This window comes from Ictidomys tridecemlineatus, chromosome 1 (genome assembly GCF_052094955.1).
Source record: "Ictidomys tridecemlineatus isolate mIctTri1 chromosome 1, mIctTri1.hap1, whole genome shotgun sequence".
Classification (NCBI taxonomy): Eukaryota; Metazoa; Chordata; class Mammalia; order Rodentia; family Sciuridae; genus Ictidomys; species Ictidomys tridecemlineatus.
Window position 1 is genome coordinate 16,386,174 of NC_135477.1, and position 15,594 is coordinate 16,401,767.

Below are 15,594 nucleotides of genomic sequence, written 5' to 3' on the forward strand. Positions count from 1 at the left end.
GTAAACCACAAAATAGTGAACCAAATATAAACTGGTGCTGTCTACACTCCCCCCACCAAAAAAAAAAAAAAAAAGTAGTACAATTCCATTCTCCTTTCAAAAAAACCACCACCTTAGATGCCAAGGGCATGAGTCAATGACAGACTGTGAAGAAGGAAGCACCTCAACGTTTGATAAAGCTGGACGGCTGCTGCTCCTCTACTCTTAAAAGACCTAATGGCAAACTGCTTTGTAAGACTCAAGACCAAACTTGGCACAGGTACAAAATGTCAGTCGGGCTGCCCATAATTCCCTGTTTTAAATAACACACTCAGGTGTTAACACATTTGGGCATATTTGAGCACATTTCCATGAGTAGAGGCAACGTACTGGAACCTAAATGAGTTCCTTCCTTTAAAACCCATTTCTCTTTGTAAAAAGTTAAAATAGCATGTACATACTTTCACCAAATGAAACATGGGTTTCTGAAGAGAGGTGAATGAGAAAAAATGGAAAAAGGAGGGGGAAAAAAAGAAACAACAAAAAAATGGTTAACAGGAGGCTGTTGCGTTTCCTAAGCACAGCAATATGAGCTTAATTGAGGCTGACGCATGACAGACTCGCATGTACAGTATCGCCTGGCTCTGACTGAAGCTGCTGACAGAGGGTAAATGGTGCACGGCAGCGGGGCTTGCCCTGGCCTGGCATGGCCACGTAGGGGCACGGAGCCTGTCAGGAGATAGCAGGAGGGCTAATGAAGGGCAGCCCTTGTTTTTAAAATTCTTCTCACTTAGTTTTGGATCAGACTCTACACCATGAAGCCTTCTCAACCTTTTAGTGCTCAGTTAAGGATATGTGACACTTATTTAAAAATTAATGCATTCTAATCAATTTAAAGTTAGACAGGGAAGACTCTGCAAAAGAGGGGAGACAAAAAGAAAAAAAAAAGGCAGAAGGAGGTGAGAGAGAAAAAGACCAAGAGAGAATGAGCTCTGTGGATATGGAGGAAGGAGGTGGAGGGCATAAGAAACATGGTGGATGAAGTTAAGTATTTCTGGACATCTTTGGAGAAGGAATTTTGTAGAGATTCATGTACCAACATAAGAAGTCAAGGGAGAGCAGAAAATACTCTGTATTGTTTTTTTTCTAAAACATTCTTTGCATATTCTCTCAATAATATAAAAATTCTAGGAAATAAAGGGTGAAAAGACGAATGCAAAAAAAAATTTTTAGCAATTGTAAAAAGCACATAATTGAAACATTTTGAGACTCCTTCCATCAACAACTACAAGACTATTGTGTATCTCTCATCATTAAAACATTCTTTTTATTTCTCCATTAGAGCCAGCCTTTTAGAAATGACTGAATGGATATGTATACCACGTACATGCTTTACTAGAAAGAAATCCCAATATTTGCTTGTCCTGTTGAATAACTGTTAATACCAAGGAAAATTTATATAAAAACATCCATTATACATAAAACAGAAAAGAAAATAGTTATTTTTCTACCTCACATCAACATTTGTGAAATGTTCAGCTTAGGTATAAAATAATTGGTAAAAACTGAGAACTAAGTGTCCGAACACATAGGCCCAAATATATTATTACACTACACACATGACACCCACATTTTATTGGTTATTGTCTACCCAAGGCTTGTTTTAAAAGATGTCATCTTTACTGTAACTAATGGAAAGGAGGAAGAAATCACCCTATGTTAAATGTACAAGAGGCCATTTGCAGGTAAATGGATGGAGTTGGAGAATATCATGCTAAGTAAAGTAAGCCAATCGCCAAAAACCAAATGCTGAATGTTTTCTCTGATATAAGGATGCTGATTCATAATGGGGATGGTGGGGCACATGGCAGGAATAGACAAACTCTAGATAGGGCAAAGGGGAGGAAGGGGGAGGGAGGGGGCATGAGGGTAGGAAAGACAATGGAATGAGATGGACATCATTACTCTAGGTACATGTATAAAGACATGAATGGTGTGACTCTATGTTGTATACAACCAGAGATATGAAAAATTGTGCTATATATGTATATTTTGAATTGAAACACATTCTGCTGTCATATATAACAAATAAGAATAAATTTTTTAAAAAAGATTACAAAAAAAGTACAAGGGGCCAAATTTATATTATGAAAATTCAGTTTAAGTGATACTGAACACTGTTGTCTGTTCCTGTTAACCTTCACTGAAACCATGTTGATCTTTCTCACCTCTCTAAGGACAAACTTCTCTCTAATATTAGAATGTAGAAGTAGCCATATTTCTAATCACATGAAAATTTTGACATTTCAGTTTTCAAATTTATAATAAAATGTTTGTTCTATTTTAAAATAATTTGAGTTTCTATAAGTTTGTACCCAAATAAGAGTAGCTTTTTGCTGGGATGGTGGTGCACACTTGTAATCCCAGTGGCTTGGGAGGCTGAGGCAAGAGGCTTACAAGTTCATATCCAGCCTCAGCAACTTAGCAAGGCCATAAGCAACTGAGTGAGACCCTGTCTTAAAATAAAAATAAATAAATAAACAAACAAATAAATATAAAGAGCTAGAGATGTGGCTCAGTGGTAAAGCACCTCTGGGTACTCCAAAAATGTCCCCCCCCCCAAAAAAAAAGTAGGGGAAAAAAAAGCTTTTAATAATTACCTTTCTGTACAAATTGGCTTTACCAAAGACAACAATCTGTCAGATTTAAGTAAGCATAAGTCACTCCCACACAGCCCGCAACAGATTTGGCTTTTAGATACCAAAGATATTAATTTGGGTGCTGACATTAAAAATTAAATGTTTTCTGGTGACATCATTTTGACTACTTCTAAGTAACTTGAAAAACTTTCCACTGTATCTCATATTATTTTTTATAACATGTATTGAGAAAGGTCATGCAAAAGTAGATTTCATACAAATGACCACAACAGGCTGCTAAATTACCAGGGAGCTTTCCAGGAATTTACCTACTGCAAGCCTGGACACTCAATCCGAACATCTAATCCTTTTATGAGTTACTGCTCGATAGAAAACAATGAAGAGCAACAGGGCGCAGACAAAAGGCCCAGAAGATCCACAGCCTGTTCTGCTCCACCTGCATCTGACAAGACAGGAGGTCTTATTTGCAAGTCACACCTAGAACCACTGGATTTAGCCAAACCTGGTAACACCATTCCACTATTGTTGCTTGTTGAAGATTGGTGTTTGTCAATGTCACCATGCTGGGACAGCTCTAATTACAAATGGCTGGGACTGAAAACAGTTCTGGGTTTCTTGACAGTTAACATAAGGAAATTTAGGAAGTGGGCTCATTTGCCCTATTAAGAAAAATGCAAAAGCCAGTATGATGACAACTAACATTTTCAGGTTTTTTTTTTTTTTTTTTTTTTGTTGTTGTTGTTGTACAGTCCAGATGATCTAGATTCATCCTAAAATTCAGAGGAAGAAAAGTTCTTACACAGGCATTTTGTCACAAGTGCTGGGTGATAATCTCCTGAAGCAAAACAAATCTACACAAATTTATTTTTTCCTTTTTATTAAAATAATCTTACTCATTATGTTATAAAATTAAAATCAATTATTTAAAAGAAGTTTGGGTAGGAGATAAAAATCAAACTGGAAGACTGCAAACTTCCTTTCCAAATTAAGAATTCTTTGGCTTTCTGCCACATTTTGCTTGGGAAATGCTTCTGAAAGGAAAGTGAGATTGTGAGGCTCCTGAGATTATTGATTCGGGAGGCTTTTACCTGGAGCAACGCCAGCTAATCGATGGCCCCTTTAAAACTCTTAGAGATACTACTAGGGCTGCCCATGTTTTCCAGAGGCTTGGCCACAGTGTGGTCCCAAACAGATGATCCTGAAAAACAGAATGACTAGAAAAGTATGCTTTCCACCATTCTCCCGGAACAATGAAGATGACTTTAAGTGGAAAAATATTTCAGTGCACCTCATCTAAAATTTATGCTACATGTGTATTGTAAGTGCTCAGTCTGGCACCTCTCAACCCTATATATGTTTGTGAATTCAGCATCTGTGTGAAAGTTTGGCTTTATTTTTCTTTTCTTGTGTATTTAACACAACTTTTCTGTAATTATTTTACCTAAAAGCCAGAGTATAGGCAGAGTGCAGTGGCTCATGCCTGTAATCCCAGCTACTTGGGAGGCTGAAGCAGGAGGGTTGCAAATTTGAAGCAGCCTGGGCAATTTAGTGAGGCCCTGCCTTGAAATACAATAAAGCTGGGATGTAGTTCAGGGATAGAGTGATTGCTTAGCATGCACAAGGACAGGGGTTTAATCCCCAGTATCACAGGATAAAAAGAATCAATCCAGTGAGGGTCATGGCAGCCTGATGCACTTAGAGAGGGAGGCAGTGGGGCCTCCCCTTCCCCTGTGCGGTCAGGAGAGTTATCTAACGACCAAAGGAAAACAACAACAGCAACCCCAAAACAATAACAAAAACCAAAAACACCATGAAGGATACAGATACCAAGAGACTACTGTATACCCATCTTTTATGCATATTTTCAATTATTCTACACATCTTCATTCCATCAGTGTTCTTGGAGAACTTCTCAATATTGGAAACACACTTGATGTGGTTGTACATCTGTTCTGTTTTTGGAACTGCTGTCAATCTAGTATTATATTTGGTAGTAAAACCAAATGTATCCTCTAAAAGAAGTTCACTATCACATAAGGTAACCAGAGTTTTGAAATGTTGTGTCTACTTTCTTATGTCTTGCTTTTATTTCATGTGATTTTTGTTCTATATGGATCTATATGGAGCACCAGGAATAGAGTTGGTGTTGGAATCAATTTTTTTTTTTTTGCGGTTCTTTTGTCTAGTTTTACTACTGTACCTTGTTTATATATGTTAGGATCAAATCTCAAAGCATGGCTAAAAGTTTTCAGTAAAAATGGAGTTACATCCATTTGAGAATATAGTCTCCTGATCACTACAATTTCTAGTTTTGTAGGAGCATGGCTTGGAGTATTTCCTATTCCTCTGGACTGGGAAAGACCATGGCAGGCATGGCTCATGTCCTGGATGCTTGGAGAGACCTTTGGCTACATGGATGGCCTTGTTATTTCACCACTCTAGATGTACTGGAATAGAAAGCAACTTATATACAAGAACAATTTATTAGAGCATAGGGAGAAGACATTTTTTTGTGCAGATTCCACAAGGGCTGTGCAGAAATGTGTGAGGTCAAAGCCAAGTAGTTCCACTTACAGCATTGTTGTTTTATGTGTTTCAACATGATGTGATTGTAGCTTTTAAAATTATGAAACCCCCAAGAGATTGTACCTTCTAGTTGAAATAAAAGAATTTATAATAATAATAATAATAAATAAATAAATCCAGGGTATAGCCTTTAATAATGCCATTACTCTGTGATGGGAAGCCCACACTTCTCCAATCTGTAACAAGTGAGATTCAAGGTCCCATTCTGGTGTGAATTGCTTGAGGGCTTCAGGGCTTTCACTAGTGAGCCCCCTTCCACAGGGATTTGGAACTGTCCACGAGGCACTACTGAATCTGCAAACAAAACCCAGTGCAGTTGATTCACCAACATGAGGTTCATTTTTTTAATTGAGGGGTGATGCTATGGTAGGAAAGATGCACACTAGGTGATCGCTTTAAGCAATTTTATATCAACAAAGTAGAAGAAAGTCTTTAAGAATTAGAAACACAGGCTCTAAGCCGAAGTAAAAACATAATTAAATTATTAAAATCTGTCATATTATTGAACTATCTAACATTTATTGTCTGTCTACTGTACACAGAGTATTTGATTCAAGGAGGGGACTTCAAAGTCAGTAAGATATGATTCCTGTTCTCAAGAGTTTATACTCTTAAATTATTTTGGAGTTCTTTTCATCATTAGCATAATTGTTCTATTTGATTTTTTGCAGTGCTGGGATCAAACTCAGAGCCTGGTGTTTGCCAGCCAAGTACTCTTCCACTGAGCTACACCCTAGACATCATTAATTTTTAAAACTATTTAACAACCCACCCAAAAAGTTTTTGTATATTTATAATGATCTTGTTCTAAAGCTGAAGCTACTTTCATTAATTTAATGATTTTAAGTGTTTGTTCAATATTATTATGTACTTCTTTTTCCTAGAGTAAGTTATTATTTTAATGATTTTTCCTTCAAAGAGCAGAAATATACCTCATTATTTAATCCTTCTCCAAAAAATGTATGCATCCAGCAGATTAAGCAGCATAGAATAAGAGGAACTTCTTAAAATTCACTGGTATTTAAATAAGATTCACTAGGTCTTTATCCTAACCTAACCACATATACCATCTTTTTTTTGAGTTAGGGGTCTCAACTGTATTGTCCAGGTGGCCTCAAACTCCTAGGCTTAAGTTACCCTCTGGTCTCATCTTCCTGAGTAGTTGGGACAACAGGCATGTACCACCATACCCAGTTCTGACCCATTTTTACTAGTGAACATTTTGTTAAAATGATTTTCTAAAGTACAAATATTTGAGGGCATAGTGACTGCAAAAGTGTCTACATCAGTTGACAGGATAGCTATACCAACAGATAAAAGCTGACTAAAGCTGAAGGAGTGAAAAATCATCCTGATCACCCAGCATCAGTTCGAGCAACACAGAAGTAGCAGAACACAAAATAAGAGGTGTTAGAAGAATTTATTTTCCTAACTAAGGAAGGTCAGATATAGTGCATCAGATTGCTGTATCTTGAGAAAATCATTATTTTAAATGCTGAGATTCCAGTGAATACAATAGTTTTCAAATATTAAAATCTCTGTGGTAGGCTCTGACCTCAGAATAACAAGAAAATGGCAGGCGCTTATTTTTCCACACATAAAAATGACACTTATTGTAAGGTCATTATATAAAAGGCCCATTTCCCCTTCATAAAACAAATAATTATACCACTGTTTCAATATATTTGCCAGCAGGTCTACATGTGGTTTAAGTGGTTATTTCAATGACCTAAATATAGAAAAGAACTAATACCTACAAACTTAAAACTATGGTCCAAGTGGCCCGTAGCTCTTGTGTATCATTTTTCCTTGGCAAATCATTTACTCAGCCTCCTCTAGTGCCCTGTAAGTGTTCTACTTATACACATGGCACTTTTCTGATCACATCTAGAGGACTGCGTGTACTTTGTTTTAAATATTAAACAGGGGTTTTATGTATGCATGTAACTGCATTGTTAATGACATGGGAATCTACTGGAAGGATACCTTCTTTAAGACCCTCTGAGAGGGGTTAAAGTGAAAATTTTGGGGCCAGGAGGTAGAGAGCTCACCTAGCATGTGCAAGGTCCTAGGTTCAATCCCTGGCATCATGGTGGGTGGGAGAGAGGGAAAGTTTCAAGGAAGGAAGCCATGGGGAGAGTACTTGCCATTGCAGAATGGCTTTACTATATAGGGCTGCCTCAGTTAACCTACCAGAGGGCCCCCAGTGATCCCCCTCCCTGGGAATTCACACCCTTATACAGCCCTCCCACCTGTATCAGGGTTGTTTATGTAATCGAAAGAGCACTGGGGAAGTAATGGTATGTCTGGAAGCAGCCTGGTGTGAAGAAATGTGCCCACCAGTTCCAGGGAAGGAGGGGTACAGCTCGACTAAGTCTGGAAGCAAAATAAGTGGAGTGTCTAATTGTTTCCAAAAGTTTCAAATCCCAAAGAACACTCAGAGGCATGTCCATGGGCTACAGGTAAACACACATAAAGAGCAACCCCTTTTATTCCGAAAGCTAGATTTTCTCTTTTATTGAATCTTCAATTTACCCATGAATAGCCATAGGCAATTCCCCATAGTAAAGTACTGTATCTGGTGTGATATTAGGTTAGCAACTCCAATAGGGCTTGTGATCAAATAAACCTGTGAGTACTGCCCCAGTCCTATATTTGTCTGAATGTGAGAACCTATGGAAGATATGGTTGAAGACATGTTCCACCCCACAGGCATCCTATTGTGAAGGCCCAGAAGAAGAATGACACTCAAAACTCGGGGCTAAGGAAAGCTGTACTTTTCAAAACCAATTTGTGTTTCACCTGTTGGATGTTTTGATGCTTATAACTGACTAGATTTTCCTCTTTGGCCAAAGGAAGTTCAGAGCAAATTTGTTTGGTACTGGGGGTTGAACAAAGAGGCACTTTACCAATGAGCCACATCCTCAGCCCTTTTTATTTTTTGAGACTGGTTCTCACTAAGTTGCTTAGGGCCTCACCAAGTTGTTAAGGCTGGTCTTGAACTTGCAATCCTCTTGCCTCAGTCTCCCAAGTCTCTGGGATTACAAGTATACATCAACATACCTGGCTTATTTACTTCTAATTAATGAATAGGGCCTTAGTATATTTCTGACTAATTTTAGTTTTTATTTTTCTCTTTGCCCTGATGTTCTCATATACTTGTTTTAATCCTAATGCACCTTAGATGTGTTCTAGAACCAAGAGAAAGCAAAAATGTAGACAGGAGATTACAGAGTGAGTTAGAGGAAGAAAGAATGAGATAGAGAAACAGAAATAAAATTCATTGAGAGCTTAGTTTGTTTAGGTGTTGTTCTAGCCCTGAACATCTACAACCCCTTTGCATGCATCTTCACGGAGTCGTGAAAAATCTGTTCTGTAACCAAGGAAAATTGAAGTATAAAAAGGATGAATAACTTCCCTAAGCCAATATAGCTAGTTGGAGGAGGCAATGCTTGGATTCAAACCCAGGCAATTTGGCTCCAAAGCACCACTATGCCAAATTAACACGTGGATTATAGGGTTCGGCCTCTGCTTGATAGAGTTCACTCTTATCCTTAAAGCAGTAGCTAACCTCCAGACCAAAATAAATAAATAATAAAATAAAGAGTTTATTTTTTAAGCATGTGAGTCTGACACTGGCCGTCCCCATCCTAAATGACAGCACACTGGTCAACAGGCAAAGAGCTCAGAGGCAACTGTGAGCCTAAAGGGTTTGACCAAATTGTTTTTTTTAAGGGGGAAGGAGTCATGAAGTCTTTGTGACTGTTACTGGTGTTGTCATCTACCAACATTGATGGTTTTTCTCCTTTATAGGTAATTAGACACACAGCAATGCTTTATGTGCTGACACAGGCTTCGGGGAGGAGGATAAGGTGTGTGGGGGGGTAGAGGGCTGATAAGATGGGTGACATAAAGCAAGTCTTCGCTACCTATTCAGCTGGTCTGAAGATGTAATGCCCCCTTTCACTGCCTGAGAAATCTGTGAGCATCTCATGTTACAGGAAGGGGTTGGAGAAATTCTCAGGACATGTTTTGAGATTTGAAGTGTGAAGAAGTCAGTTTGAAGTAAAATAGTATGTAGTTCCAGTGGTGGTGTGTGTAGTGGGAGAGGTATCTGAATGAGAAAAATTCTAGCTGGTGCACACCTGGAATCCCAGCAACTCAAGAGGTGGAGATAGGAGGATCACAAGTTGAGGGAAGCCTCAGCAATTTAAGGAAATCCAGTTTCAAAATAAAAAATAAAAAGGACAGTGGGTGTAGCTCAGTAGCAGAGTTCCCCTGGGTTCAATCTCTAGTACCGAGAAAGAGAAAAAGGAAAAAGAAAAATGCTGACAACAAAGAAAAGTACTCTTAATATTGACAGGGCTAAAAACCAAAACACAAAACAAAATAAAATTAAATAAGGACTTCTTATTCTCAGAAAAACAGCAATAAATGTTACTGGAAAATTAAACAAAACCCTTCATACTTCTGTCATACATCAGTGGTCAAGAACAGCTCCGCATCCTTAGAACCAAAAAGACTTCAGTGGGACAAGTGTTCCGCAAAGCCTCTGCAATATAGGAAACAGGCTCTTAATCTTATTACCTTGTCAACAAGTTCCCCATTAATCAGTGTTCCAGTTCTTCTGGGCCTAGCCTGTTATGCTTGAGATTACATTCTACAAGGTCCAAATCAGCTTAAGCAAGTCATTTCCCCCTGGTATGGCTGAGTTTCACAGCCAGCATGGCAATGCTCCTGAGGCAGAAGAGAGCCTCATTCATTAGCAGAAGCCTGAAGAAAATACACTACACATTTATTTAATGGATTAAAAATTTAAAGAACTATTAACAATAAACATTTTTGACGCCAAATAACTATTTAGTTAACATAAAGAATACTCTAATCACGAATTTGGTTTAAAACATGTAAGCAGCACATTTATTTATCAAGCTATCTCGATAATACTGTCAAATAGTTCTATGTGACCAAATGATTTTTTTAAAAAATTGATCCTTGTTTGATATGTTTCCATAAAGATCTTTCTCTAAAGCCATACCTATCATGAAAAATCATCCAAATAACTGTTTACAAAATTATCATAAATATTGATGTGAACTAGCTTGAACTCTGCTGTTTCACTATTTGACATTTTGACCACAATTTCCCAATATATGCATCCCTTATAAACATGTTAGTATCTACTTCTGAAAGCCTAACTGATCGTAAACACTCCTGTCAAGTCCATCAGAATGTCTTATAAATTCATTGGTGCCAATATTTCTTTATTAAAAACATAGTCAATTAGAGTTTTACTTTTACTTGAGGCATTTTAGAATTTACCATCAAAGCAATCAAACTACTTTAGGGTTTAAATGGTTTGCTTTGATAAGTTTCCATCTTCCTTTATTTTCTGAGTTATTATTGTTTAAGCCCTGCATGGTTTTAGTTCAATTTTATCAAACTTTTGTACGTTAACTGCTCATTTTCAGCAATACTCAGGATATGCTTCTGGCCATTTGTGGACCTGCATAAACAAAAGATTTCAGAAAAAAACAAATTTCATTCATTCATTCAGTGAACATTAAGTCCCGGATACTGGGCAAGGTTGAGTCAGAAGATGTTCCTCCCATTCTTAATGGACTTTAACCACAGCACGCAGTAAAATATGGCCTGGATGTTCACATGTTTTCTTAAGAATTTATGGAAATGCATTGTTTTTAATCTGTATTTGAATAGCCTCAGCCCATCAAAGGACCCTAATTTTGATCATCTAGTTCTCTCAAAATCTAAATCCAATTTCAGATGTGCTTATTCAGTTTCCCAGAGTCCTTCAGAAACATTACTCTTAAAGAAGATAAAATGTGGACCAGAGCTGACAACTGATAGTGGTACCTTGTGGCACAGGCTGCTTCTCCTTTCTGGCCTTAGTAACAGCATCTGGGGCTGGAGATATAGCTCAGTTGATAGAATGCTTGTCTCATATGCATAAGGCCCTGGGTTCAATCCTCAGCACCACAAAACGACAACAACAATATCGGACACACAGAATCCTTGTTTCATGATAGAACAGGAATTGAATTCTATTGCACATCAGTTCAAAGGTCAAGGGTTATGCTCTGATGAGGCATGGAACAACTAATGACCGACCGCTTTCCCAAGAAATAGTAAATAGTGTTGACAATCATGGAGTATCTGGTTAGCACCAAATAAACAGAGCAAATACATTTATAAAATATCCCTATAGAAATAGATGTTTAAATTCTAAAAAATACAGTAAATGGTTTTTGAGTCAGAATTTTAACCTAGAAATTTCTGAATGTTAACAATATTGTTTGTGCATAGCAGACATGCCAACTGGTTTTTATTGAACTTCAATATTTACTGTCATTGGGGCATTATTGACTCTGGTTTCTCTTTGGTCAATATTTTCCTTCAGAAAAGCACCTTGGACTTTTCTGCCTCTGTACCTTTGTTAAAGTAGTTCCCCTTACCCAGAATGCCTTTTCCTTAAGTTTCACAAATCTAAACACTGATACTCACTGTCCGGAACCCAGACTAACCCTCACCTCCCCCTTCTCAGCATCTACTACAACATGCTGCCAGCCAACATTTACTAAATTTAACCTTTTTTATTAGATTATAAATGTTTTGAGGGCAAGCAAAGAATTGCACTTTATTATTTTTGCATTTTCAAAGGTTTAGCATGAGGAACTGCACATAGCAGATGAAAGACTTTTAAGTACATATCCGCGTACGAGTGATGGCAAATAATGGAGATAACTCACACGAAACATTAAATTTAAAACATCTGTAAGATTCATTCATTCATTCATTCACGATTTTTTGAACATTCACTTTTTGTACCAGACACTGTTTTAGGTGTTAGAGACTAAGTACAGAACAAAAAAGACCTGATCTTATAGACTGTAAGGTCAGCTAACGTAAAGTGCAGGGCAAGGGGAGAATGAGTCGAGACACTAGTTTAGAAAGAGCAGTCAGGAGGGAGCTTTCTGAGGATGTCACACCTGAATGATGCAGTAAGACCCTTAGAGATGTGGGGAAAGAGCTTCTGGCAGAGGGAAGAACAAGTACAGAGATCCTTGGGTGAAGCTGTGCTGGGCATCACGGGGGACTGGTATGGAAGAGTAGTGGGAATTATGGTTGGAGGTATAAGTAGCCAGATAATGAAAGGACTTGTGGTTCACAGTAAAAATTGGATTTTTATATTAAATATGATGAAAAGTCATTGGACAGTTCTGATTGGAGGTAGTTGATTTAATTCATGCTCACAAACAGAGCACTTTATCTATTAATACGAATAAAAAGGATGTACTGGGGGCAATTATAAAAGAGAGAGCAATTAGAAGGCTGGCAGAGCACCCAGGGTGGAGGATCAGAGTGGTAACTGGGTGGTAGAGAGCACTGATCCAATTTGAATGACTAAAGGCAAAGATTGGCTGTAAGAAATCCAAGATGACACCAAGGTTTAGGTTTGAGCAAATAAATGGAAGGTGATACTACTAACTGTGATGGAGGACCCTGGAGGAAGAGCAGAGAGTAGGAAAAGCAGGAGTTCTGCTCTGGACATGTTAACTATGCTGACAATCAGCATCAAGTGCATGTGTTCAGTAGGCTGCTAGAGGTTTCCAAAGTAGGAAATAAAAACTTGAGATTTATAAGGTTAAGACTAACTGGTAAACTCTGAAGCCCATTTACGACCTATTAAAGCATACTATATTTTAAAAATAAAGTTACTGTCAGACCAACAGTGATGGTGTCTATCACACCATTGGTGACTCTAATCCCAGGGGCATAAATATACATGCATATTTTGAGTAAATTTTAATCATAAAAAGGATAAAGTATATTCTACCATGAATTTTTCAGCAAATAGTCATGTGAGAGAACGTGTAAGTTTAATTTCAATATCACTTCTGCCATTGAGTGTTAGTTACATTGTGTGTCTGTGATTTCTTCTGGAAATCCCAAATGCAGTCAAGTTTCCCATGTAACTGAAAGCATTACCTCCCTACTATGTAGCCATACTTCTCTTTATCCCTCATCCCTACTCCTAAGCTATACTGGATAAAATCTTTAAAGAATAAAGACATATTTTATACTATGGTGATCAGCTCTGTGTTTCAGAGTCAATGTAAAAGCCAGTCCAAGATAGGTAGGTACCTATTCAATATATGTCAGATGTAAGTGTGGTAAAGGAAGATCTGGGAGACTTGGTAAATCATCATATTTCCCCCCTGGTAATATAATTATCTAGTCCTTCCCAAGTCTACAACTCCCCAGAGATTATTTTAGAGTGAGGCTGTCAACAACAACACCATCATCATCAAAGTGAGTGGGAACTCGGCCTGTCCCAATAGAGATGGGCCAGCCCCAAGCACAACCCTAACAGTCAATACAAGGAAGCAAAAAATAAAAAAAAATAAAAAAAATAAGGAGAGGACACAGTCACAGGTGACCAGAGGGCAGGATAGTAGCAACAGCCTCTTCACTGACCTTATCTTCAGCCTCTCTGTGTTGACACCTTCTGTGTGTCACTGTTGGACTGATCTTTTGATCTTTGTGAAACACTGTGCATTAGTTTCCTATTGCTGTGGTAACAAATCTCCACAAATTTAATGGATTAAAACAACACAAATGTTTTCTCGTTTCTCTTTTTCACAGGTAGGAAGTCTGAAATGGGTTTGACTAGGCTGAAATCAAGCTGTGGCTCAGGCTGCCTTCCTTCTGAGTGCTCTAGAGCCGACTGTTTCCTCGCCTTCTTCGGCATCCAGAGTCATTCATGTTCCCTGGCTCAGGGTGCCTTCCTCCATCCTCAAAAATGAGTAGCACAGTGTCTTCAAATTTCTTTCTCTGTCTGATCTCTGCTTCTACTACCACCTCTACTCTGATTCTCTGGTACTGGGAACTGAACCCAGGGGTGATTTACCACTGAGCTATATCCCTAGCCCTTTTCATTTTGAGATAAGGTCTTGCTAAGTTGCTGAGGCTGGCCTCAAACTTTCAATCCTCCTGCCTCAGCCTCCCAGGTCACTGGGATTACAGACATGTGCCACCATGCCTGGCTTGCTTTTCTTTTATAGGTCCCTGAGACTACACTGGGACCACCCAGATAATCCAGGATGATCTTCCTATCTCAAGGTCATTAACAACCATATCTGCAAATCGGTTTTTTTTGCCATGTAGGTAAAATATTTACAAGTTCCAGGGATTAGGATGATTGCTATGTTTGAGGGAGGGATATATTATTCTAGGGACCACACAGTTTTCAAACATTTCATTCTCAGAAATGGTTTGTGACATGGTAATTAATGACTAAGGCTCTGTGGGGTCAGACAGTCCTGGACTTAAAGTCTGCTTCATCATAAACCAGCTATGTGCCCTTGGACATAGTGTGTGTGTGTTTTTTTTCTTTCTCTAAACCTTAGTTTCTGATTCTATAAGACGAGGATAATAATAGCATTTACTTAATGGATTATGAATGCAAAACATGCAGTGAAATTTATTTTAAAAATATTGACTGAGTTGCCCTCTCAGTGTCAGGCCTTGTGCTGGAATATAATCATGCTTTTTATCACAGCAAGTTTCTGATACTGAAGGCTTTCTACAAAAGCCTTCTCCTTTCAGAATTAATATTGTCAAAATGGCCATACTACCCAAAGCAGCATACAGATTCAATGCAATTCTCATAATACCAATGAGGTTCTTCACAGAACGAGAAAAAAACCCAAAACAGTTCTAAAATTCATTTGGGAGAATAAAAGACCTGGAATCGCCAAAGCACTTCTAAGCTAAAAAAAGCAATGCTGGAGGCACCACAATACCTGACTTCAAAGTATACCATAGAGCTACAGTAACAAAAACTGCACGGTCCTGATGTAAAAACAGACACAGAGACCAATGGCACAGAATAGAAGACACACAGACAAACCTACTTATCTATAGTCATCTGATCATTGACATAGATGCCAAAAACATATACTGGGGAAAAGACAGCCTTTTAAACAAATGGTGCTGGGAAAACTGTTATCCATGTATAAAAGAATGAGTCTATACCCTTCTCTCTCACCCTGCACAAAAATCAAATAAAGATGATTCAAAGACCTAGGAATTAGGACAGAAACTATGCAACTCCTTGATGAAAACATAGGTCAACACTCCAACATATAGGCATGGGCAAAAACTTTCTCAATAGGATCCCTAAAGCTCAGGAAATAATACCAAAAGTTAATATATGGGATGGCATCAAATCAAAAGTTTCTGCACAGCAAAGAAAACGATTAAGAATATGAAGAGAGAACTTACAGAATGGGAGAATTCTTTGCTAGCTATTCTTCTGACAGAGAATTAATACCCAGAAAATACAAAT

General features: G+C 38.1%; 1 protein-coding gene and 1 pseudogene across 9 annotated transcripts in view; one reads left to right on the forward strand and one right to left on the reverse strand.

Annotated features, from left to right (window-relative positions):
* Vti1a (vesicle transport through interaction with t-SNAREs 1A) overlaps positions 1 to 15,594 on the reverse strand; it is a 461,587-nt gene that overhangs the window by 313,315 nt on the left and 132,678 nt on the right. The window lies entirely within an intron of this gene.
* Positions 4,450 to 5,095, forward strand: LOC101973886 (GPI ethanolamine phosphate transferase, stabilizing subunit pseudogene; annotated as a pseudogene).